The sequence below is a fragment of the Osmia lignaria genome, chromosome 13 (assembly GCF_051020975.1).
Source record: "Osmia lignaria lignaria isolate PbOS001 chromosome 13, iyOsmLign1, whole genome shotgun sequence".
Taxonomy (NCBI): Eukaryota; Metazoa; Arthropoda; class Insecta; order Hymenoptera; family Megachilidae; genus Osmia; species Osmia lignaria.
In genome coordinates this window covers 6,970,584-6,996,875 of record NC_135044.1, presented here as the reverse complement: position 1 = coordinate 6,996,875, position 26,292 = coordinate 6,970,584, and the positions used below count along the sequence as shown (strand labels likewise).

Sequence of the window (26,292 nt, the reverse complement as noted above, 5' to 3'; positions counted from 1 at the left end):
GAAATAATAATTTCTGGTTCTTTGTTTGATCACGAGACCAGAAGTGTTTATGACCTTTGAAACAGCAAGCTGAGCAAATTTACAGAAGTGAATCAGTGAAAAAATGCGAACATTTTTTAAAACAACAGAATTTTACCGTGTTTATCTCATCAGAAATTGTTACGAAATTGAAATACAATACCGGTCTGAAATCTAATTTCAATCAACATACTTTATTACGACACAGAAAAATCAAGAGATTTTGTAATACGACAGGCATGCAGGTATTAATCAAGGATTTCGAAACACGAAAAAAGATACGTTGTTTGAAATAATCGAACGATTGCATAACTCGTGCGATGACCATAAAGCTTGAAATGTTTCTATGATGATTTACGAGTTAGGCATTTAGTAAAAATACTACGGTATTAAATACAGAATATCCGTTTCGCCTAAAAATATTGCACAGATCTCCAATATTCCGATTCCTGTTGCCTTGTGTCGAATAAAAAAGTGTACTGAAAAGCTCGGACTAATATTTCTGGAAATAAAAAGCTGCGATAAAATAGAATCGATGGCAATATTGTGCAGACAGTATGGTAAAGAAATACAGGGTGATTCAGAAATAATATTCATTCTTCAAACATTTAATCGGTGACAGAGTGTTAATCATTCTTATTACTGTACACAGTGAGATAAAACGAATTGTTGACGATCAAATATCAATCTTTTCTATCTCTAGAAAGTTTCCCCATAATATGACAAACTCTGTGTTTTTATACTTGCTTTTATTTTTTATGTTTTGTACTTAAATTCAGTGAATAATTGCAAAAATTATATGCTTATTTGCTAATTAAATGCTAATAAGTTGATAATTTATTTTTTCCCTAATTATAATTATTTATACTATGGCAGTCAATACCTTAAAAGATGAAATGCAAAACATACTGTGACAAGGAAGTTAAGATCTGAACTGTGTATCACTTGATTAACATGTAAATTGGTTTAAAACTTCCCTACGACCATAACTGTCGATAGTACAGTCACTTCCAGGGTAGTCACTGCTCCCTCTCTAGATTAAGCTTCTTGTTTCGCCTTGTTCATCCATTTTAGACGAAAAATCAGGCGATACAATGAACTGTCGAAGAACACGAAGTGTTGTGTTCCTTCTTGTTCTCGAGGTTACTCATAAACCGCGACAGTTTCTTCGAGAAACTTTCCATCGTTCGATAATGGCAAAGTTTCTTTGGTCCATTTCCAAACGACCGAAGATTTTACAAGCAGAAGTTCATGTTATAATGTTCTATACACGAACAACTTGTATAATGAATTCGTTGCACTTGTTAACTGCTCTTAGCAAGAAATTACCAGTGTTAAACCGTGATAAGCTCTATTAATAAATTTCACTCTGAACATTTTTATTAAGATTGCGTTACCATGTAGAAAGAAGATTTTTAAACTTAAGAATCTTTTTTCTAAGCAATTGCTGAAGCAAACGTAATGACTTTGATCAATCTGGCGCAAAATAAATAATTTTGTTCCGAAATCTCTTTCAGAAAGTGTACAACAAGGAAATACTTCTTATACTAGTTTCCTGTTATTTTCTGTTCAAACCAATCCAATTGGTTCATCCCTTTACGTTATATTCAGTTTCCTTGCCGTGAAATGAGAAAATCACTTGTAAGAATTCTTTTCTTTACTTCTGTCTTAACCACCACAGGTTGTTACAATCGTACAGAGGGATGTGCATAATTCTAGTCAGACTCCGCTGAAAGGCTTCAGTTCTACGTATCTAATACAAAGGAACAGTTTTAAGTTTTCGTAATTTCAATCAACCAGTTCAACAATATTTAACTCCTAATTTAATTTATTCGTGCGTTAATTAATTAATGAGAGAGTAGTTTTATTTTTTTTTTTTTTAAATAAATAAAATAAAAATATGTAGGAAGCACCGTTTCACTGTAGAAAACAGTGTGACCTGATCTTTTAGGTGGTGATATCAATTGGATCAAAATGATCCCACATTTACCTAGCAAAGACTACTTCCTGTGTACAATATTGCCGAGCAGAAAGCACCTGAGCTCTTAACCGGGAAACGAGGTAACCAGCTACGCCTTTGCAGCTCTTTCACCCACGGGAATCGAGAATGGCGGTCCTTGGAAAGCAATACGCGGCCAGGTTTAACCCCTTACCGCTTGGTTTTACGGTCGCGACGTTGTAAATGCATTAAGCGCAGCCACCGATACCGTACACCGTCAGCCATTGCCTTCGGGGAATTGCTCGGCTCGGGGAACTGAAATTTTCTTTTTTACGAAACACCGATAATGGACAATAATATTATCATTTGAAAGTTTCAAGGGAGCTCGACACTTAGAGGGAATTTAAAAGCCGCTTAACTTTGTCGTTCCGCTTTCCTACGATTCATTCGAAAGAAAACTGAATCGAATTTCATGCTTCCGGCCATTATCGAACTACAAACGTGATATGCAAAAAGGTTAAGCTTGATTTGCGAGTTTCGCGTACCAATGGCTGGGTCACCCAGGGCAGGGAGCTAGCTATAACTAAGGAGAATCACTTTTTTATTGATACGGAAGCTGTGCGAGCTTAAAGTGTGACCGATCATGCGGATGAATCCTTGGTACCCTAAAGTGAAAAAAAATATACGAGGTAAATTTGGAGATTTTAAGTCCTAAAGCCCAAGTCCGGTGCGTCGCCGACTCTCCGGCCAGATCCTTGCTACCCTATAAGGAAGCATAGTGCAAGCAGAGGGTTGAAGAAGACAATAATTTCAAAGTTCCTATTTCATTCCAAAGTGACTACCCTGTTCTATTCTACCATTTGGCTCTCGATTTGCTATTACTTGCCGTGCACGTTTGCCGTGCACACAGAGCAGGAAAGACATCGACATCCAAAGACTTCTCGTTCAAACAGACCAAGAACTTGACCGCAAACAGAAGCTCGAACTATCCTGGCAAAGGAACAAGGAGATCATACACGTGTTGTATGGGTGGTAGCAAAGAGAGAGAGCGAGACAGACGTGGATTAAAGAGGAAGATCATAAAAGAGAACAAGAGAGAGAGAGAGGGAGAGGAAGGAGAATTGTAATGGTTGCTACTGTCAACTTGGTTTACGTAGATGTTTCCCTCTTATCCTTCACCATTCCACTTTCCCCATATCGTGTACACCACAGGTTTCTCGTATCTTTGTTGACTGTCCAGCTTCCAGGCCAGCGAAGGCTTACAGTGGTGTTAGGTTAGTTTCGGGGTTGGTTAGTTTAGGCATGTGTAGCGGGCGTCGCGATCGTCGTAGCGTCGGTTTCCTGGCCACACGAACCTCATCTACCGCAGCTATTTGCTCCGGGAAACAAGACGCTTGTTTCATAAGCGAAACAAGACCGTTCCTGTAGGACAGGGAATTTCGGACAACGAGGGGCAAGGGGGATGAATCGAACGATTCTTGAGATTTGAAGTGTTCATAATACTAGCACTTTTATGGGAGGTGTTAAAAAGACATTTGAAAAAAACACTCTGCAGCGAAATTAATCCTTCATGCTAGGACAGATTATAGTCTGCCCTTTTTTTTGGGTTGAGATCTAATTTTTGGAGCTTTATAATGTTAAAAAATAAAAGATATACTGTGGCGTCGTATGGAAATGATGAGACATTCTAGTTTGGGTCCATAAGGATTTGGGAAAATATTTTTTATTTAATGTGTAATAATTTTGAAAATTGAACATTGAAATTTTTTAATTTACCACTCTTCATAGATATAAATGATTCTATGGTTGCGATGAAAATGAGTTAGAATAATTCTGTATGAAAGTGAATTGAAGTTTTCGGAGAAATTTGTTTTCACGAGGCACCACTTTTGAGAAAATTCATATAAAATATTCTGGTAACATACACTCTGGTATGATTTAGTTTGGGCTTCTCGTTATACAGGGTCCGGTGCGTTTATTTTGTTCGCTCAGGACATGAATATACGGGTACAAAGGGATATGAATACTTTCAATTTTAAAATTCTGTTATCTTATGTTGGCTTACCCTGAAATGTCTTTGACCTGTTGACTTGAAAGAAAAAATTTCAAATTTATTCCAAAGGAAAGGAATTAATTTTGTATTAGTGTTGTATTCTACTAGCAATATGTTAGTCTTTACCAAGAGTAAGGTTCAGAATTCTTGTCGAGTCGTGTCGCTTGAAAAATGACAGGGTCACTTTAATAAAAACGAAGTATTATACGTGCACAGCACACGTTAAAGCTATTTGTCGGGGTCGCCACGGTGTCGAGACATTTGACAAGTAGTGAAAGCCAACCAATTCGATCAGTTACAAAGAAGGAAACAATGTTTCTACAATTTCCTTTTTTTCTCAAAAAAAAAAAGAAAAAAAATAAGTAAGAGTGTTACAATTTTGTAATTATACATAGTGTTAATAATTTGTATAATCAGCTCTTTGTCAGTCAACTTTTGTTAAATATTTTATAAATATTGTTGCCTTCCTTATATTATATACAATTTTTTATTGTTTTTTATATATGTGATATTATACATTATTTGGTTTCATCGCTCATTTCTGCAAATAGTACCACGTTTACTTTGCCCATGCCATCATTCCATCGGCTTCCGCCATTAATTACTCGAACCATATCACCATGTAAATTTAATGAAAACCTCTGTTGGGTGCAACGCGTCAATTGGTGCGCAATTACATTGTCACAAGTGTGTAGTGATAAAATCTGGTAAATGGTATGCGTCCCTTTGTCGTGATCATGGTGGTTATGCTGCTGATAGTGATGGGCTAGCAATCAACTGAAACGAATCATTTTGAATTCCATTGAAATTCTGAAAATCTTGACATTTTCGAAATTCCTGAAAATCATAGACTTATCTAAAATTGAAATTTTCTTTTTGAAATTAATAATAAATAGAATGTAGTAACTAATATTTTTCTATTTTTTCTTTTCAGGTAAGTTTTAAAAATCCATCCCGAAATCCCATCAGACCAGACACGTAAGTGACCCCATATTGTTAGTTCCAAGTAATCCAAGAGCCTTAAATTCGTCGAAACGATTGCACCCGGGACTCTCAAGATTTTTCACCTTCCGTTGTTCAATCTCCCGAGGGAGATAGTTTTACACGCGCAGGCAGTACGAGACAACGAAATTTCTGCAGGGTCTACGAAAATTAGATAGCCTTTTTCTTCCCTCTGCTCGGCAAGAACGAGGGAAGAAAATGAAGCTAACGGAAACATGTTGTGTAGGTTCACGATGAAGGGTAGAAAACTGTTCCAGTTTCAGTCATGGTAGTTAGACTGACTTTTCGAGCCCATCACGGCCTCTTTTCTCCCTCTTTCCTTTTTTTTAACCGACCACGAAAGACAAAAGTGCTTTTAATGCTTTAACGAGCGGCGTTGAACTATTGTTCCTCTATTTGTGGCTCGCTTCCGGCTCGCTTCGCGACGAGTCAATGGCGAAACGTTTTTGCGGCCCTTCTCTCCTTTCGTCGTCTTTCGCTTTGGCAACTTACTCCCGTGTCCTCCTTTTTTTCTCTTTTTTTTTTTGAACCGTGCATGTGAGCGTGTCGTCGCATTAGTCGACAATTTCAGCGAGCTGCAGACAATTTCGTATCTATACGTGTATTGTACGCTTCCAACCCTTTTGCATCCCTTCGCTTTTAACCCTCTTTTTTTGCCTCGCCCTTTGTCCTCTCTACTTTTGCCGTGTAATCGCGTCCTTCATCCTCTGTATTATCGCGCGCTCGAAATGGTAATCGGCAATTTTAATTTCTGCGAACAGGCTCGGTGCTCGAGGGTAGTATCAATCCCTGACATTTTTGTCGGAGTTCGATAGTTGAAAATCAGCGTTGAAAGTCGAACACTCGGTTCTTAATCGTTTCTCAGCTTGCAAAGTAGCGAAGGAGCATCATCCAAGTATCGTTGGATGCTTCGAAGCGACTTTGATTTATTAGCTATTTAATATTTATGGAACGCTGTGATAATCTATCGAGAAGGTAGTCATTTTTAACTGATGTCAGCCACCGTGTAATATTTCAATTTCCTTTCTCTGGGCTCGGTTATTGCAGATATCATATGGCAGCCGCGGTTTAAGTTCGGATGAAAGGAAAGTCGAAGACGTGATACCAAAACGGCGAGTACTCTCGGCGATCCACTCGTTCGACCATTTGACCGTAACTGTTATATCGATTTTTTTCTCTCCGAAAGACTCGATAGGAAGAGAAGCATCAACGGAACGACGTCGTTGAAACAAGCTTAAGGGAGTCGTTACCGCGGCAACTTCTCTCGCTAATTCTCCCGGTTGGCCCGTTGCTGCCCTTCGGGATATTAACGCAGTTTACGTCGCAAGGCGAATCCTACGTCGATTACGTGGTAAATTCGGCAGAGAGAAGCGTATAACGTGAATCTGCTCATCGAACTTCATCGTTCCAACGATCGCGCATTACACGCGCACAGAGATAGAGATACAGACACAGGTACATTGGTACACTAAGCATGCACACACCGAGTGATCCTCATTAGGGGACACGTCTGAACCGACGGAATAGTTTACTGCGAATTATCCAATATGTAGTTCGGCCTTGGCGTAATCCACCTCGTAAATGTCACCCTTGAACATGGGTTTGTCCGCACGATATACGTTACAAGATCTCTATGATCCATATATAGGATCCATCAATAATAATGATTCTTAACGTACGTAGGTTGCCCTTAATGTCGTTTACCCAGTCTGCGGATACTCTCTCGTTAAGCTTGTTAGAAGTTGTTTCGAATGGTCGGACCTCGCAAGGCGTTGCGTGGAAACAAGATGAAACGCTGATACCTCGTTCCACCGTGTACCATGGACGTTTACGGAAATTGAGTTTTTGTTTGAGGTATTAGGTGTATACTAGAAAGTTTCCTGCGGTTTTCGAACGCTATCAACGCATACGGATGATACAGCAGGGGGCAAAAGTTTGGGATGCTTATCTTCTTGATAGATTATCGCATCGAATAACCAACCTCGTGAAAATGACAATTATTTTCATATTTTCAGTAAATATTTACAAGGTACCAGCGCGATTCAAATGGTGATTCGTTGAAACGATTAATTTCGCGTGATAAAAGAATTTTATCGGAGACAAGTGGTGAAAGATGACTCTGGTAATCAGCTGGAACGATCATCGAACTCGATCACGTTCGACAGGAATCTTTCACGATCCTGTCAGCTTGTAACCAGGCTGGGCGCACAGAGTGTTTTTATCGACTTAGGCAAATCGTTCTTTGAGTTGTCGAAGGAGAAGTGAAAAGAGGGTGAAATTAGGGGCGAGTTTTGCGGGTCGACCGAGCCATCGAATACGATGCTACTGGCAGGGAGAAGTGCCGGTGAGGCTGGCGCCGCACTTCATAAAGTTAGATCGAGATTTCAAACTTTCGCGAACTTGTGTGACCCCTCTCGAAATCTCGCTCAATAGGCCGCTTCTTCGAATGCCAGGAATGCTTTTAATAGGACGAGTTCGCCGACGTAAGTTTTGTTCCCTTGCCTACGTGAACATCGTGCCAATCAAACTTTTTCCAACGAACGGTTCCTTGCATCCTAGCTGGATGCAAGTTTGTTCGACTGATTTTTAGATTACGTTAGACTTCGACTTCGAATCACCACGCGAGAAATTCCGATAACGTTATCTTGTATCGTTCGAGATGTTTAAATTTCTGTTTATAGTTTGATTTAAACTATTTCAATCGTTAAAGTTGAAATTTAGAATTTTTAGTGCATTCTGTTATATTCTTAGGATGTGAAAAATATGCAATAACGTGCTCCCAAATCTTTTCAAATCATTTGCAAAGAGAAGTTAATTTTTCCTTCATTTTCCACGCTCTTTTGCCATGAAAGTGATGGCGTTTCGTCAATCTTTTATACTGAGGTGTAATTTAGCGCTAGTATACAGCTGGGATATGGTTGCTTAGGTTTATCGGTTGCTGTTTATGGTGGCACGTGTAACGAGAAAAGATATTTTTAGGCAGTATATAGCAGATGGGAGATGAGGAAGATGGATATGAATTTTAAGAAACGCGTATCTCTTATAACGTTAAGGTACATGGGAATACAGGTCCTAAAATGTTTCATACCTTCTTAGAGTTTATCAACCCATGGCTATTGAATCTCTATGCAATTTTGAGGTAATATATCAAATTTCTGTTGCTGCTGTTGGTAGTTGGATCCAACATACAGCGAGACGACAGAACTTGTATCTTCTTGATAAGCCTATCAGTTGCGAAACACTATATTTTTGTTGGGAATCTTGAAAAACAACTCTGTGTTCATCATTAGCCTCTTCTTTCAACTTTATCGACCCAATCACTGGAATACTCGGTGCCTTGAGCATCGAGTTCTTTGAAGGATCTGTACGTGGCCTGTCACAAAAGTAATGAGATTGATTGATTAACTGTTTTGTGAAGTAAAGGTGGTTTGTTTCGAACAACTTCTCTTCTGAAACAACTCGATGCTCGTTTCACTCGGCGTAAAAAACATCAAAAGTACCGTTCTGTAAAGTTATTTTAATCGATCGCCTGCAACTTCTGGATTGAAATAATTTTTGTTACTTTTTTCCAATTTTTTTCATAAAACATTTACCATTTGATTTTGGTAAATGAACGAAGTTATTTGACCATATGTCGGTTGTTTACGCGGTTCCAGCGAAATGTTTACTTCTCGTCAAAGTTTTCACAGATTCGACGCATCCCGAGGACCTGTTATTTTTAGCAACAAGCCTGGAACAGGAGTTGTCGTGACGCGGAAGGTTAGATATTCCCGCTGCTCGTAAACGTTTCTATCGGTCTTCGTTCCTTGAATATCCTATTTGGCCCTTTAGAGTTGGGTAACAGCAGCTGCTGCACCCTTGGGCGGTATCCTCTGTCTCGCATTCCCCGTTTCGCCCCCCTTTGAATCCAGTTAAACGAGAGGCTATTCGAACATTTCGAAGCCACCACGATCTTTCGCTTCTCTTACAGTTTGCGGTTTCCTTCGAGTCTTGTGGAACTGCTGAAATCGGCTGTTTAGGGACTAAGGAGATAGAGTTTCGGTTTAAAGCCAACATTTCTTGGCGAAGTTAGTGGAACTATAAGCGATAAGCATTTGTTCCAATCAAATATATTTTAAAGACATTTTCAAAACCACGTCCTTTGGCGCCGCCTCCGTATGATTGGAGAACGCCCCTGTAAGATAACAGTGGCCATTTTCTTATAATTGAAAATTTTTCTAAACATTTGCTGAGTGAACACCAATCAGATTCAATAGAAGTGTCCCCACTTAGCTGAGCCACACCTCCATCCACCTAGGCCACGCCTCCACACTGTAGGGAACGCCCTACTGAAAGAACAGTGACCCAACGTCTGTTTTTTTACAATTTTTAGTCCGATGTATATTCATGTATCTTGCTGTGGGTGACAAAATGGTGCACCGGCGAACAAAAGCACAGCATTCTTTCGAATTTTACACGTGTGACTGAAAATTTTTCACCCGTGTAACGTAAATGAACGTACCGAATCCGGTGCATCTCTAATTGACAAATAAACATATAGCATCCCATTGCGGATTGTTTCGCGGGGCTTTTAGCAGTTCGCTGCTGAATGGCAGCCGCTTATTCGAATATAATGCTGTAACCTGTCGTTTTGCCGTCTCTGTCAGAGGAGCGTACCGTCTGGTACATGGATTTCAGGTCGTAGGCGTAACTGAGGTCGCAATTTGCACAAAGGGGAATTAATAGCAACGTCAGACGCGAATCCGTCTCTGAGGCTAGGATTTGACGCCTGTGTACAGGTCTGAGGCAGCCGCCTTTACGTTTCTCTTCAGGCGTCTGCCTGAAAATTATACGTATACACAACTAGCGCAGCTAGCGAGCACGCAGACCAGCAAACTAACGGGGTTGCTTCTGCAGCTGCTGGCAATTAGCACCGCAGAACATTGTGACCCGTGCTTTACATTCGTATGCATGGAAGGGAAATCGTCGCCGGCGACCAAGTCTCTCTATCTGAATCTCACCCCGGCCGCTTGAGAATTCACTTAATTTCGCCGACTTTGCTTTTCTCGATAACCATCCGATTGCACCTTACACTCGAGCCATTCTGAAACGGATCTGGAAATTGTAGAATTCAGCGTTACGCCGACTTTTCCACCGCGGCACCGACTTCACGGCGGTTTATGTTATTTGGCTAATAAGCAGTTTTCAGTAGACCGAGCTACAAAATACTTTGCTAGAAAATCGTTCTGCTGACAAAGTTATTCGAAATATCGCGAAAATCTGAGGAGTAGATGAAATTTAACCTCGGTCGTGTGTAGGCGGCAATTTAATCCACCAATCGTCGGTCATTTAGCGTAATATCTTTAGCACAGTATGCAAATGAAGTTGATAGCTCTGAACGCGAGTTTTATTCTCAAATAGACACGCGTCTTAAGTACGAGCCCAATTTGTTCGGATAAGAAAGGTACTCTTTCCACGAAACTAAAAGAATTCTTTTCAAACCGAAGTCTTCTCTGGTCGATAAAATTTACAGTTTCCATGGAAGCTCGTGACGGGTCATTGCTCGTAAAGAATTAGTCTCTAATCCACGAGTCTTGAAGGTTCTACTTTTATTGGCATTTTGTTGTTGAAGCTGAAGCGCAGGGCTAGCAGAGGTGACTCGATTAAACTTATGAAAAAGTTTACGATCTCTTGAAACAGCTTCTGACAGCAGCTATCTATGGGAGATCGGGAAAACTCTTTGCAAAGACTTTTTCCAAGAATTTTCCATTGATTTCGTTCGAGTTAGATGACGTCGCTCCCTACCTTTCATCCCGTCTCGTCCCTTCCGCTTTTCGCTGGGCTATTGATCTTGAAAAGACACCGTTGACGAGTATTCCTTGTGATTTTGTCGTTCTTTGCCGATGTTTTTATGACCCAATTGAACGAACATTTCTTCTGTCTATGTATTGGTGATTGTTGGAGGCGTTTGACGTATTAGATGTCGTAGAGAGTACATATGTGGGACATTTGTTCAGTTCTGAGAGGTCTTGATAGACTAATGGGACAATTTGGAAGATTAATCGCTCATATTAAATTAAATTAATCCTCGAATGGTGGCCTGTAGAGTCAATTTGACCAATCTATAATAAAAATAAGTTCATAAGATAATTACTCTATATAATAATTTATTAAAAAATGAAACAAAATTCCAGAGAACAGATGTTCCAAAATTCTCTAAGAATAACGTATGTTTAAACAGGATCTGATATTTTCGCGACGAATCTCGCGTTTAGAAGATTGGCCCTGTCTCGAAGGGAATTATGTCCATCCATCTTCCAAGCCTAATTATCCGTTTAATCGAAAGCACCCTCGCGTCTACCGCGAAACCTTTTGCCACCTTCAACCCCCTTTTATCCACTTTTCGAGACGTCTTCTCTCTGTTCCCTCTCTGTTTGCGTGGCAAGAAGAAGGTAATCTCCTTCAACTTTGTCGGTCGATTTAAATTCGAATGGATTCCTGGGGAAATAAATGAAAGTGCCAGGCCACTTAAGCACAAAGAAGCTGTTCTATTTATGAATTCAATCGGTCCCCGGGTGTAAACAAACGAACGAATTCCGATTTGGATTTCATTGAGAAGAAACAGAAGGTTTTGTCCAATTTTTTAATAGTTGGGCCGACGTGTCACTCAACTTTGAGTGATGTACCAATGAATTTTTACGTGGATTTGTCATCTGTTTCGATTGAAGCAATCAATCACCGAAGACTAAATTACCTGGAGCTAAGTTACCATCAGGAGGCCATAAGTACGAAATACGCAGAAAATTGCACTATACCAAATTTATTTATTTAATGACGAAACAAATTTATTTTTTTATGAAAATATTTATTTGCACGTACATTGATAGTATACAGGTAAGAGAGATAGGATGATTCGTTTCGGGCGAAAAAATCCTTGGTGATTGGAAGCATATTTCTCCACTTTCTAGCCTGTCGTCCTGATCCCAACCGGTCGAAGCGTTATCGTCGTACGTTCGTCTTCCTGAAGTCCGAAATCCCAGCGGAGAGGACCAACGTTCGTTCACGCTAAAAGGATTCGGTCCTCGTTCGTTGGCAGCGGCGCGTAGTAAAATAGATTAGATCGAAAATAAATCCTTATACTTTAACCAAGCCAACCCAGATAACCGACAAACGATTATCGAGAGATTTTTATTTTAACGACGACTTAAAGGGTTTTCCTTCAACGTTACTGTCGAAAAATCTTAGACGATTTTTCAGAATCTTTTTTATAGTGATTCTTTTTTATTCTGGGATCTATTATACTGCCAATTGTATAAATTTGCATACAATTCCATCAAAACGATGTTTACCTATGCTATGAAAACGTGGCTGATTTCTGCTTACTTTTAATCTCGATTTCCATTAAATTTTTCAAAAAAGAAAAAAAAATGAATCTCTGCACTATGATGCAAAGTTCGCCTGTGTGGTTCGAAATAAATCTGAGCTGTTATGTTTTGCATTCGATTCATAAAAGACCCGAAACAGCCTCCAGACACGTTGCAATCGATATTTTTCGTTTCAATAACGCATTCTATTTTATAAAATTTCCCTATTGTTTGTACGATGACAATAAAGGCGGCAAACGACTCGATATCATATTTTCATGTTTGTTGACAGACAACAGAGCTGGTCGATCTGGTATCGATGATCGATCGGGCCAGTTGCAATTGCTAATTTGGTTTAGATTGTTTTTTTTCCAATTTCTTTTTTTGTTCAAGGGTTTTTCGATCCAACGAATTCCACACTTTCTCGTTCAGTCAATCGTATTTTTTGCTTTGGAATTTTTCTTTATTCGCAGCCTTCCATTTTTACTTTATGAACTGAACTGTATGGAATTTGAGTTACGCTCGTGTTGCGGAATACAATTGTAACTTTATTAATAACAGTTCATTGTTAAAGCACTAGTTTTAAAAGTCAGAGTTGAAAATTTTTCTCTGGATTACCGGCAAAGAAAAAATTCATCAACGTCTCTTTTTCTGAAATAAATTTTGCTCTCTCTCTATGCGAAGAAACTTTAGTGCGTCAATTTGTAGACCAATTTTTTAATGAAACATAGGATAACGGACTGCTGACATAAAGCAGAAATGAGTAAAATATCACCCAAGAGAATCCTTTGTGTAACTATCACTGAGGAGTTAACTACCCTAGCTGGTCTTGAATTTCTTTTCCTTTTCCCTCGCACGTTTTTTGTTGAAATTTCCAGGAAGGAAAATGTTAAATAACTTGTACAGAGCTTAAATAGAGCAAAGCATAGATAGAGTAGGTTATTTTTACTGGTAACGAGAAGGTAAACCAAGAAGAATAAAAAAATAGCACTTATATCAATGTGGCCTAAATAACGTCTTCGTGCAGTAATTTTAATTAAATTTCTAGCTTTAAATCCACGTGTCGTAACTGGTATTTTGCAATATTTTTATGTCATGAAATCGTGCCAGAAATCTACTATACAGCATCCAAGAAGCAAGGTATCAACAAAAATGAGTCTATCGATTGTAAATAATAAACAAAAATCCAATAACGTTAATACGGTCATTTTCATCAAGCTTTTAGCTTGAAATTGATATAATACAGGTGTTACTTTGCGACAATTTTATGTGATCAATTCGCGTTGGACTTTGTACGCTTCAGAATGATTCGTTTAATATGCAGCCAGCTAATAGCAGGGTGGATGTAAAGCAACGGTTTTAAACGCACGTGTAAGCCGACTATCTCGCTTTTGTTAAAATCGGTATGGACGTTTGTTCACGGTGGTCCGTGTTCACGTAGACGCTTATTTCAGAACGGATTGCCTACAGCGAGATAATAAGCCAACGCGCGTGCGAACGCGTGACGAGCGTGTTGATGCCGGCCATGTACAATTGTTGGAATAATGAATTTAATAATTCGCATAGCTCTCCTGTACGGCGAACAATTTCCCCGAGTTCGTGTAGCGGTTACGTTCTGTATTAAAACGGACAAAAATGTCAGTTCTTTGCACGTGCCGCCCTATTCACGCATACCTCGTTGAATTTTATCGGTGCGTTCATTTCACGTTACACGGGGTGCTTTTGTTAAATCAAGTTCAAAGCACGATTTGTTTATTTTAACCTTTTGAGAGCTGTGAACATACACAGCACGTCTGGTTGAACTATTTTCGATAAAACTGTATATATTTATTATTGATATTCGATACTCATATTGGGATCTAATAAATCTTGAAATTAATTATAGATAGAAATGATAGGTATGGATGTAAAATTCAATTAATTTGGATTCATAATGTAAGATGTCTCGGTAGCCAAGGGTTTAAAGACCCCCGGAGACAGCGTATATAAAGTGAAATTATTACTCGTGCATGGAATTCATCATAAAGATGATTACGTTTTATTCGTGTAATTTCTCGAAGAGGATTCCTCGAAGTATAAATTGAATAGGGTCCCGTTCTAAACGTTTCCGGTCCGACAGAAGTTAGTTTCACACGGTGAATATATTATAGCGGAATCGCGTAGCTGGTTATGCTTTCGTGTTTCACATCTCCGAAATAGGTTTAATATCGTCCTGCGAAACACTCTTGCGGCACATTATTCACCGACGCAAAGTTTCGAAGCTCGCGATGCATTCTTAGGAAGTATATAATTTATTAGCTGCTATAAATAAGTTGAACAATGGAGTATGATTCGTATACCCAGTTATTTGATTCCTTAACATTTTAGAAAATTAAAAATAACATTCTGGCCTCTGTTTGAAATTTTATTGAACCAGTAAACTCTCGTTAAAATGAGAAATTTTTATATTAATTCTTATTATTAACATTGAATTATCTGCACGATTGACCAAGGCATCGCTGTTGATGGGTCAAGGGGTTGGAAACTCTGATCCGTCGGTGGTTACGTAAGGAAAGGGTCCGCCATGGTCCTTTGCCGTCCAAGTTCCAACTATTCCGGCATCGATACATCAACAATAACCAGAAACTCGTCAGGGTTAGAGGTGGGTCTGTCTCAAAGCGTCTGATATCCAATTACGAGTCGAAAATCCTTGGTATTCCCGATGCTGGTCGCGGATGTATCGGATATTCGGGCACCGAGGGCGATGCAATTTCGCGGCTCGACTCAATCTTGAGGAATGGCAATCTTGTCCGCGTTCCGCCACGATGGACGTTCGATAAACTGTCTCCGATTTCTATCCTTCTGCTAGTTTTCACCAGCAGCTTTTCGACCGCGTTGCAAACGCAATCCTGTTGGTTCGCGCAAACGCGACAATAATGTAGCTGCGCGTAACCGTGTCCGTTGATACGCGACACGTGAATCAGATCTGGATTATTGCCCGCGGTGGTTGCACACCTCCACTTCCGGTCTATAATGCGTTTCCACGGATGCTCGCTTCGACCGAATGGAAATGGCTTGTTCTGCATCGACGTCGCGACACCCCCGCCCGGACGTATGTGTACCTTTCGCTGCGGCACACTCGATATGAACACGCTGCTAATTGGTAGAGGAGTAATCAATTTTGCTCGTCCGTTCGAACCGGGACAATGGTATCTTTAACCCTTTGGCCAATAATGGCTGCAGGGGTTTTGTTCGAGCCTCCCCTATAAGGAGAGATTCCCACTTCGCAATTTTATTTCTGAACATTTGTGCATACCATAAAGACGATAAATATCACTTTGTCTTAATATTCAACTTATGCAGAGCGTCGCCTAGTTGGCAGGGTGCCTATGAAATTAGGAACATTTCGAATCAAGTTATAGCACGTTGTAACATCCGGCGGGTGTAAAATCCTCGTAGTCGAGAAATAGATCCATGGGTCCGTGTACTTTCACGGTAATTGTATAAAGTTGAAGAAACGGATGGCAAAGGCTGAACTTTGCTGCGGCGGCAATTTAAAAGGGCCGCGCGGGAAAATTGCATTTGCCCGAAGGAAGTGGCTACCGCCTGGTATTATATAGTACACCGCATTATCGCGTTATGCTTCACTTTAAACGACTACATTGTACGTTTACACCCGAAGATTTACCGGACTACTGGCCTAGATGAAAAAAAAAAACTGCTTGGATTTAATCTACCCCAGCTCTCGGGCTCTGTACGATGACCCGAAGGTGAATTCGTTTCTCGTCGTGTTATTAAAGGGCACGGCCCTTAATGGTTTAAAAATTACCCGAGCGTGCCGGTGACGCGAACAAATTAACGATAGCAGGTTAAACGTCGAGGAACGTTGATGGGAATCTCGTGTTATATTCATTACGAACAGAGTCTAAGATAATGATCATTGAAAAATCATTGTTGATTCGTTCTTCAATTATTAACAGAGTTTCAATCGATTAGTAGCACCGAGGAGAATAATTTGCCATGTTGCATTAACTTTGACTAGCCTATCGGTATAAACGGCCATAAAATGGCCGTGTATGAGTCTACGAGGGAAATAAGTAAGAAGATAGGGGGAATGGAAAGGAAACTTTTCCACGAACAAGAATGTAAAAGTGGTCTGGGTCACCGTGTTCCCGTGGATGTACGAGAAAATTGCGTTCGGTCGCGAAAATGCCCGGGCTATCGCGTTGTATTATCGCGTCGTGCTTCACTTTAAATGACTGCATTACGCCGATACCACGGCAAACTTGAGAGAAGAAAAAAAAAATAACGAAACGTCGTAACAGCGAGAAGTCAGCGATAAATCAGAGGAAAAGATGCGGTAGGAACGATACGAGAACTTGAAGAAGAATTGTACAATTTCTTTGTGAGCGCTCTCGACGTGGAGCATATAGGAACGTTGGATGCGTCCGGAACAAATGATCCGAAGACTTTTATGGTGGTCGTTCGTATAATGACTTCCGTAAGCACGAGACTTTGTAGTGTATCATGTCGGTGGCTGCCGATTTGACGCTTGTTTTATGACAGTTTCTACTTAACCAAGACGTACAAACAGCTTTTGCCGTGTCATAAAGCTTGATGCATGGGACTCCATTCGACAGACGGAATTTTCAATTTTCATTGCAGTCTCATTCGGGGTCAGATGATGTACTGATATTACTGGTGTCTGTCAGGAACACCCAGGACGTAGTCAATCACTAGGGATACGCATTATCAAGTCATACCCAATCCTCTTCCTCTTTCTTAATTGATCATTTGACGAATTTTTCTCTAGCAAACGTGCCGTATGCTAGCACATTTCGTCACAAGCACACCACTGTGAAAGGGTTAACATGGCATAACTGAATGCTTCAAACAGTATTAAGGTTAGGTATACATCGCTTTATCGTCAACATAGCTACCGCTTCTCTCTGTCCATTCATCTGAAATGAACACAGAAAGGGATGTTACGTCAGTATGGTGGTGTCCGAATGGTCCTTTAAGGCTGTTGCCTACTTAGAAGCATTATGCAACATTAATACCATTTGCCGTATTCCAGACGTCAGCAATATAACAGTATATCTTTTGTCTGCCAGAATTTAATCCCGAAGAAATGACTATAATTATATTATTACCCGATGAGGATGAAAATAACTAGCAGTATGACTAATAAACAACTATCTCGTCATACGTTTTCCACCTGATCAGTAAAATATTTATACTAAAAATCTCGCTAGTGTCGAGGCGATGCAATAAGATGCAGTTGTTATGCGGTACCGGATAAGTGGGCGCATGTATATTTAAAGTGCAGTGCCGAGCACGTTGGCCTTCCCTAGGGGAAAAGACACCGTAAGAGAAGGAGGTTTCACCACTTGTCTTAACACTCGAAAGTTACGTCTAGGTATAATACACTTCGGTTGTTTGACAAAGAGTCCCGAATCGAGTTAATCACTCTCTATAATCTGTCCGGGCGTAATGAGTATCGGAGTAAATGTCTAAGATTGACACGCAGACATACTGGAAGACCTCCAATCTGGTCTCGAACCACGCGCCATGAATCGTCGCGTAGACCGAAGCGAAGTTTAGGTCCAGGATGAAGAAGGATGGCAGCCGATCGACAGATCCGGTCGCGGGTGCAATTGCTGTGACACCGTGAGCATTCGGCTTCCTCTTTAAGTTCGACGACATCCAGGTCACGTATGTACGTGGAAACGGTTCGCGTTCTGTAAAGGGCGGGTTTGGGGGGGGGCAGAAACAAGAGGGCATCTCCGAGTGGTGTGCCGCAAGGGAGATAGGTGGTCGCGCGCACATCCAGCCTCGTTACGCGGATGGGTACGTCGCTTCGTACATGTCCGCTATTATTTGCGAGATCGATAACGGTTACCTGCGGGCGCTACCTGAGGGAAAAAGAGGAGAGGACATCAGCACCGTGCGATCCATATCGCCAACGACCAACGGACGACGCTAGACACCGGCCCTCGGGGCTGTTCTTCCACTCGCCTTGCTCATACTTTCCTCTCTATTCTTGATTTTTCTCGGATTTTTCTTCTCCTCTCCTGCTACCTCTTCATCTTTCCTGCTTTCTTTCCACCTCGCTTGCTTTTTTTCCTTCAGTTCTTCTTTCAACCAGGCCCCGAATGGTCTCTGCGCGAGTCTGGACTTTTATCCGCCAGCCACGCGAAATGTATTCTTGGCTACGGTCCCTTGTACCTGTGTACGCTTTCCTTTTTTGCCCTCAGAATAGGATTAGAGATCCCTTGGGTAATTTCATCGGCTACGATGATTTGACATGATCTTTCGATGTTTGACCAACGGAATATCATGGACGCGAATAAAAATGAAACGAAAAAATATACGCTGGAATGGAGTTTTTCGCGATTTCATCAGCTGAGAAAGGTTTAACCCTTAGGGTACGTGTCCACGCGAAATGCTGTCTGGTAAACACTGAAAGTGACTGCTAGTCAAACGAGGGTGACTTTCGGTAATCAAACCTTGCCAAAAAGGCTCTCGACAGCTGAAGGTTAAATATTTCGAGAAGAGTGTCAAAAATTTCAAAATTTATTTTTTCAAGTAATTCAATACTTGATAAAAATTAAAAAAATCTCTTTATTATGCCTCAGTGTTCACTGAAAAAGTTAATTAAAAGTTGTATATGATTATTATCGACATAAGCTTCTTGCTTCTGGATTATAACTTTCGCTGACTGCACATGATAAACAAAGTACGAAAATTTCTTCGGTAAGCATTGCCCTCGATTTTCCAGTTATCGTTAAAATTACACATTCCGCGAGTTCATACCTGCGGTTCGTTAAAGTTAATTTCTCGCAGTGTTTGCTTAAAGGACAGAGTATCGATCTCTCGCTGCCAATATATATTAAAAGTCCATTGAAATTAACAGGGAGGTAACTGCGTAGCAGGAAGCAGTTTCGTTAGGATGGTAACCTACATATTCTATGTTAATTTGCCACCTTCGGTTAAATGCAGAAAAATATTTAACGTTCCTTCAAATATACGATTTCATATTTTCATCCAAAAGACATCAAACGATTCTATATTTCCCTTTGAACGTTTCACTCTTTGAAGCTCCGTCAATCTTATGCAGATTAGAGGAACGTGGTAACTGAACAGTTGCAATTGCATTTCAAATTAATTAATTTCCTCTGTATAAATACGTTAATTGTACTTCGTTTTTCTTGCACGATTTAAATTACAAAACTATTTCCAGATAATCATTATTCACTGCAAATCTGGACAGTTTAAGGTATCTGGGACAGTATTTTTGGAGCACCGGGCAAGCCACGCCTTTCGGCCAAGCCTCCCGGCTCCGCCTCCATGTGGTGGGGGAACGATCCAATGAGAGATTGGTTATCCTATGCTATTTCTAGTCGACGCGCAACCCGAATAACATCTAGAACATGCCATTCGCGAGTTTAGGATTCCAGCACTTATTATTACCCCTTTGTCATCCTGTATTCTAATGTTTTAGCTTTTCATACACGCTCCTATAGCAGGCAAGTAAGCCACGCCCTGAGGCCCCGCCCCCACATGACGAAGCAATACCCCAAGAAAAGAACATTGACCACTTTCTAGTCTGTTTTTAGCAGGGCAATACTTTGTCCACGAATATAAGTTTCTCAAATTAATCCCTGGCCAAATGCAATATCAAACTATTGCACTGACAGGAAATTGATTTTTTTTTTAGAGATATTCAGGTCGCTTTTGTCTGCAATCAGAGTGTACAGGTTGTAGCCGGCTTGAAGGGTCGAATCATTTTCCTCGTTCGTTAATACACGATTCGGTTGTTTCGTAGTCGTGTCCAATTTTCACGAAGGTAATTGTAAATACATGGTAGGAAGCTCGACGTGCTTTATTAACAGCGACCAACTAGAATGCGTTTAAGCTTCAATCGTGCCATTGTTCTAAACGTTCCGATGACTGCACACCAGCAAAGACTCGGTCATTGTTAACCGACAGTGATTAGGGACATGTCTCGGTCCTTGTGTTGCACGCGTGTAATCGGGGGTTCCTCCGTTTCCAACTCAAAGTTCTGTATTTCTCGAGTGCGATCAAGTGCATACATATGTTTCTACGCGTTTTGGTAGATATTATGTACAGAAATTTCGTTACTAGAGAAACTTCACTCTGCAACCTTATGATTGCCCCTCCACGGAATGTATGATTAGAATGCTTTCCAAAACCTCTTGCCCGTATATCGCCCCAATAATTATAGAATTTTTAATTAATATATTTCTTTTCTTTTGTTTCAGGTATGTATTTCAATCTTTCATGGAATACGACCACTGTGAACGTTGAACTATTATTTTGAGTAAGTAAACGTCTGTCTTGAGAGCAATTAAAACATTTGACTAAAGTGAAAATTCAATTATTGGAAATTAATTAAACAGAAAGCACTTGGAGATGACTGAAATGTAAGGATTATAATGGGAAAATGAGTTATACAGTTTCATCACATAATTTCTTGAGAATTAACTAATTACGCGATTTAATTATAAGACAAGAGATTAAAATTCTCATCCTCATTGATTGGCTGAACGATCTAATAAAAGTTTACGGCTCTTGGTCATAAACCATTTAGTTAGGATAATACGAGGAAATAGAATCCAATCCCTGTCACTAGTGTTTCTTAATTTAAAACGAGAAACGGAGAGCTCCGATTATAGACTCAAGTAAATTATAGACTCAAGTAAATTTTCATGTAAACATCAATTCGAGAAAATCAATGAAATCTCAGAATATAGGATGTGACTATTTTCCCATTATCTTGAAATATCCAGAAGTATATTTAATAACTTTTTATCCTTCCATTTATATAAATTCCGTACATAGTATTAATGCTGATCGATTTTAAATAATTTAAAAGGGCCAGTGCTTAAAACAGCTTCAAATGAAACTATCGGAAAACTTTTAAACTCGAAACTTTCGTTTCACCGGACAGAAGGGCTTAAAAAAGGAAAAAGGGTGAAAATTAGTGGTTTCGAAATTTCGACCCGTAGGCACTCGAAATTCGTATTTAATTAGCGTATTCGACGACCCTCGACCAGTTTAGTCATGGATGTCTCGTCAAAGGTAGCTAGGTTCGTTTAACATTTGTCGAGGCTCACGTTTCCACGTGGAAACTTGCGGCGATACGCCTGGCTAGATTTGCAACTATTAACAGGTTTAGTCAATCGGCATAGTAATTGTGTGCACGCGATATAAACCTCGTGAACGTAAATACCAACGAGCAAATGCACATGTTTCGCGTCTAAAACTTCATACAAACATGTTTAAAAAATTTCTTTGGAATCAGTTGCAAAATCAGTGATAGAGGGTAAACAGGAACAACGACGATCAAGTTGTCGCGGCATAATTAACCGCGGATGATAATAGGGAGCAGGAAACGGCGTTGATTGGAAGAACCGATAGAACGTTAGGATCGACGAGGTTGCTAGTGTACCTAACGAAAATGACATAATTTGCGCGTGTACGAGTATCTCTCTGTAAACTCGAGTGGAAACGTGTACGTGTGCAAACGTAGCTTACAACAGTTGCCTGTTGTTTAGACGCGGCTAAACGGAACGCAGCCTCGTCTATCTATCCTCTGTATAGGTGGTTCGCGTATTATGCTACCTCGCATACAAACGGGTGCAAACGCGAGATGGATCGAATGTGTCGCGTTGCTCTTTGATCTATCACGCTCGCGAGTTAGTCCATCGTCAATTCAGAGTTATTTGACGGGAGCATCGCGTAGATGAGCTTACGGCGGGGTTGAGTTTTGGGTCGTTGATGATTCAGAGGATACCAACTTTGTTTGACTAAACTGGTAACATTGCGGTATAGAGCTGCAAAGTATGACCCGATCCTTAACCCTTTAGAGCATTTCGTTTTATTTCAGTCGGAAATGATTTTGCATAATTCGCCTTTGATGTAATCAATTATTTCTTCTGAAAAGGTGTTATGAAAGTGATTTAATATTCTGAAGTGAAGTGAGCAGCCATTTGGTTATTTAAAATCAGAAATAGGACACGTGCTGTCACTTCTTAATTCCATAATTAATAAGAGTATTTATATTTTCATATCACGACGGTATGTGAAATGAACGATGAATAATGAAGAGCATATTGTGATAATAATAAATGACATCGAACAGTCCATTAAGATGGTACTAATTAATCATTACACCATAGTGAGATTCTGCTCAAACGTTTACTCGTATAACGACTACTAAAGTTACACTTTTAATGGAACTTTAAGTACAAGCTGTTACTTATTTGGCCTGGAAAGAGAAGCATCCGAGAATTAGTCGGCACGCCACGTGCAAAATTACCAAAGTCCGAAAGAATTCCAATTCCGGTACGGCCATTTGCGATTCCGTGCCGCGGCAACGCGAGTCAACCAATGTTCTTCAAATCTTAATTAGAATTTAAAGTTTTCCCGCTCCTAAATGAATAGATTAAAAATACCACGATGGTGCAGCGTCTTGATTACAAGGAACGCTAAGGAACCTGCTGGTTTACATTGCATGTTTGCAAAAAATATTTGCATATCATCAGAGTTTCGAGCAACCATCACGAGTCGTTTCGTTTAGTTTCACTGAGAAACTACAAACTGTTTTGTACAAGCAGATCGAAGGACCAAATTGTATTAATACTTAAAGTTGTTTGCGGATACCCAATTTGTTACTAAGATTTACAATAATATCGTTGAACTTTGTTGGATGCATCTATCTAATCTTCTCAAGGTATTATCCGGTCGGTGTTTCTCTTCTGTGCCGCGTTGTTTACCCATTTTTCCTCGCGAGCGAATCTTCAAAGAGAAGAAAAGTTTGCAGTAAAAGAAAGTTGTGTAGCTAAGAGACGCGATGTTTCACAGGATATCGTCGGAAGGAAGTCGGGACAGGTGTCGAATCGTAACGTTCTTTTCGTTTCCACTGTAATTAGATCGAGATTAACTCGATTAAGCGAACGTTGTTGACGTCCAGCCTTGGCAAATGAAATAGAAGAGAGTAGCTTTCGTTTCAGATTGCTCCTCGATCTTAATTTCGGTAGTTCACCGTTCTCGATGGCGCCGGCTAAGCGGCGAACAAACTTTTCGACACGTCGAATTGCCTTCTATTCCTCGACACGACGGAGGCGTCGCGACGCGGATATTGTTCTTTCCTTTTCTGTGTCTCTGTATACGCGTGCCTGTGTGTTTTCCACCGTTCCGCGACTCGGAATCGTCATTTTTCCGAGGCAACGCTGCAAGAAAACGGGCCATAGACAAAGACGAAGTTGTTTTGTACTTTTAATAACTGTTTCACTGTCTCGAATAATGGTTACTGTTGTGCGGATATGTCGAAAAGTTTGGGAGTTTCTTGCGGCATCGTTCACCGTGATGATAAAATGCATCCATCTTAAGGTTTTTGCGATCTTCTTTCGTGATAGCGCTCCGGTTGAGGGATGCGGTACAGGAAGTTTCATTCTGGGCAGATTAGATAGAGGTTTAGAAAAATTTGATTTCTGTTTGGATCCAGTTTAAAATAATATTTTTAAGAAGATAGTTTTTTGGTAGGCTAGCAAAGGAATTTTGAAAATTCGATAGATATAAAAAAAATAAAATTTCCTGTAACCAGAAGGAATTATTTCGAATGATGGAAAAAAAATTCAAAGTCCTCAGGATTTAATTTGAATTTGTAATTATTCTGCTGATGAAAGGGCGAACCGAGTACTACGGTGAAAGAACATGGAAATTGTTCATCTCAAAGATAACGAAGAAATCACGTTCATGTCATAAACCTGGCCGCTGCACTTAATGGCTGCAATGGTCTCGTTTAAGAATAAATTAAAGTTCGCAAAAAAATCTCCATTTTATTGTTGTATTCGTTGTATACTTCATGTACATCGTCCACTTTCATTTCTTTGTTGAATGGTACCTAAAATTACTTAACATTTTTGCAAAAATAATAGAATAATTAAGGGTGGACGAGTAATTAACAGATATTCTTTATACTCTTTATATAATTTTTCATATATTTGATGAGGTATCATTTATGAACGAGGATGTACATATTTCGTAGGAAAGGGGTTAAATAAGTTGGCAGTCCTTGAAACAGGGTTGGTTTGTAAGAGCAAAAAATTGCTTCTTGAAAGCCGCAGAAAAATCGTTGGCATGCACGCGACAACGAGCACCGGTGAGAATTTTTTTCCAAACGTAATGTATAAATCAGAAGGGAAACGACTTTTGTCCCAGTAGAACGGTGCCTGACGTGTTTGTTAAGGGCGGATAACGTGATGGTAAAAAGTCGTTCAACTCGTGATGCGATACGTTTAAAAAGTACTAATGTTTTGCTTAATAACCACTGTTACGTCCTTCTTTGCACCGAAACAATTTATCACCCGCTTTAAAAATCATTTTATATTATTGCGGAGAGGAAACGCTTTAACCTTATTGTTTTACATACACTTTCAGCGTTAGAAATAGGCATAATTTTCAGTGTTAAAAATATTAGTAGGTATTGGTTCCGGATATATTTATTTTGCAAAATAGAATACTCCAACATACAGGCTGTTTCAAAAATGGAAGTTTCTAAATTAAAGCCACTTATTTATTAAATTAGAAACACTGAAACAAATCTGTTAATTGTACAGCATCGTTTATCATAAGAAATTGTTCTCAGCAAGGCGTTTCCGATGGGCCAATGAAGAAAAGTAAGAATAAGTGTTCCTACGAGGAAGCTTCTATTCTTCTGTTCTTCTTGGGACCGTATAATTTTTTTTCAGCAATAACAAAGTTCCCGGTGAAACCGTAAATTCTTGTTGCTTTTCCCTTCGACGGTGGGAAGTGGAAATAAGAAGAAAACAAAAAAAAGGGAAACAGAAGAGAGGAACAAGAAAAGAACGATACCGGGATAGTAACGCGGATCTTGCATCGCTCTTGGCGTCGCCAGAGTTTATCGTGCTTTTCGTTCCTCTTTTATTAGCCATCCTCTGAAACTTCGTTCGGTTTTTCTCCCATGGTTATTTTACCTTTTGGTGTGCAAATGTTTTTATTGGTTTACCTGTCTTCAAAGCCAGGTTTACACGCTCCTGTAAATTGCACGAACCATGTCGTTCCGTGTAGTTCGCGCGAGCGGATCGTTATCAGAAATTTCAGATTTCAAGCCAAAAAGTTTGCCTGCAAACGTTGATGTACCACTTAATCGTTCATGGGGAGTAATTGGCACGGTTTCAGGAGTCAGGCTATATGACGTTGAAAATGGTGATTACTTATATGAGATAGTTAAAAAAATTTTTTCCAATCATATTTCATCTTTCCAAAAAAAAAAAAAAATATTAAATCCTAGAGAATCTTTTATATCTTTAGCGACTTTCGTATCACCCTGTATATGTATGAAATTAAAATTGAAATATACGTCGACAGGATTATTTATTTAGTTTATTTCAACTTTGCATGTGCAGTTTAATTTTTGCAAGCTGCACGAACATGTTGGCCAGCTTTATAAACTTAAAGTCAAATATACGAAAAATTCGTTTTTAATGTCCGAGGCCGGTTGAAAACGTCAGTACCGAGAATTCTAATTCATGTTTACTCGAGGAGTTTAAACTTGGTATCAGAGCTCGAAAGTTGCCAGAAAAATTTGCATAGCTTTCCAGTGTAATACTGCAAGTACACAAATGCAGCAAAAGTGGTTTGGAGGATTTCAAGTTAGCAACGAGGTCCTTGGAGAGTGATCGTATCTTTTGAAATAATGATGAATCTTAAGGGACGATTTTGATAAAAATAAAATTCACAAGTTTCGTATTTCGAGTTCCCTGATGTTTCTCGAACCCATCGGATGGGAAACGTTCGTTCTTTTACGCGTTCGCTCGAAGAGATAGCACTGTGAAATAAATTGCGATCGTTCGATAGCATTTCAGCGTGACATACGTTCTCTTGGCGCATTTTTTCTCTCTTGTGGA

The 26,292-nt window shown here is 39.8% G+C and overlaps 1 protein-coding gene and 1 long non-coding RNA gene across 3 annotated transcripts in view; both read left to right on the top strand.

Annotated features, from left to right (window-relative positions):
- Fur2 (furin-like protease 2) overlaps positions 1–26,292 on the top strand; it is a 210,733-nt gene that overhangs the window by 32,509 nt on the left and 151,932 nt on the right. The window lies entirely within an intron of this gene.
- LOC143306015 (uncharacterized) overlaps positions 20,096–26,292 on the top strand; it is a 50,339-nt gene continuing 44,142 nt past the window's right edge. The window contains exon 1 of the long non-coding RNA XR_013063283.1: positions 20,096–20,678. This is a non-coding gene — a long non-coding RNA (uncharacterized LOC143306015). The remainder of the gene's footprint in view (positions 20,679–26,292) is intronic.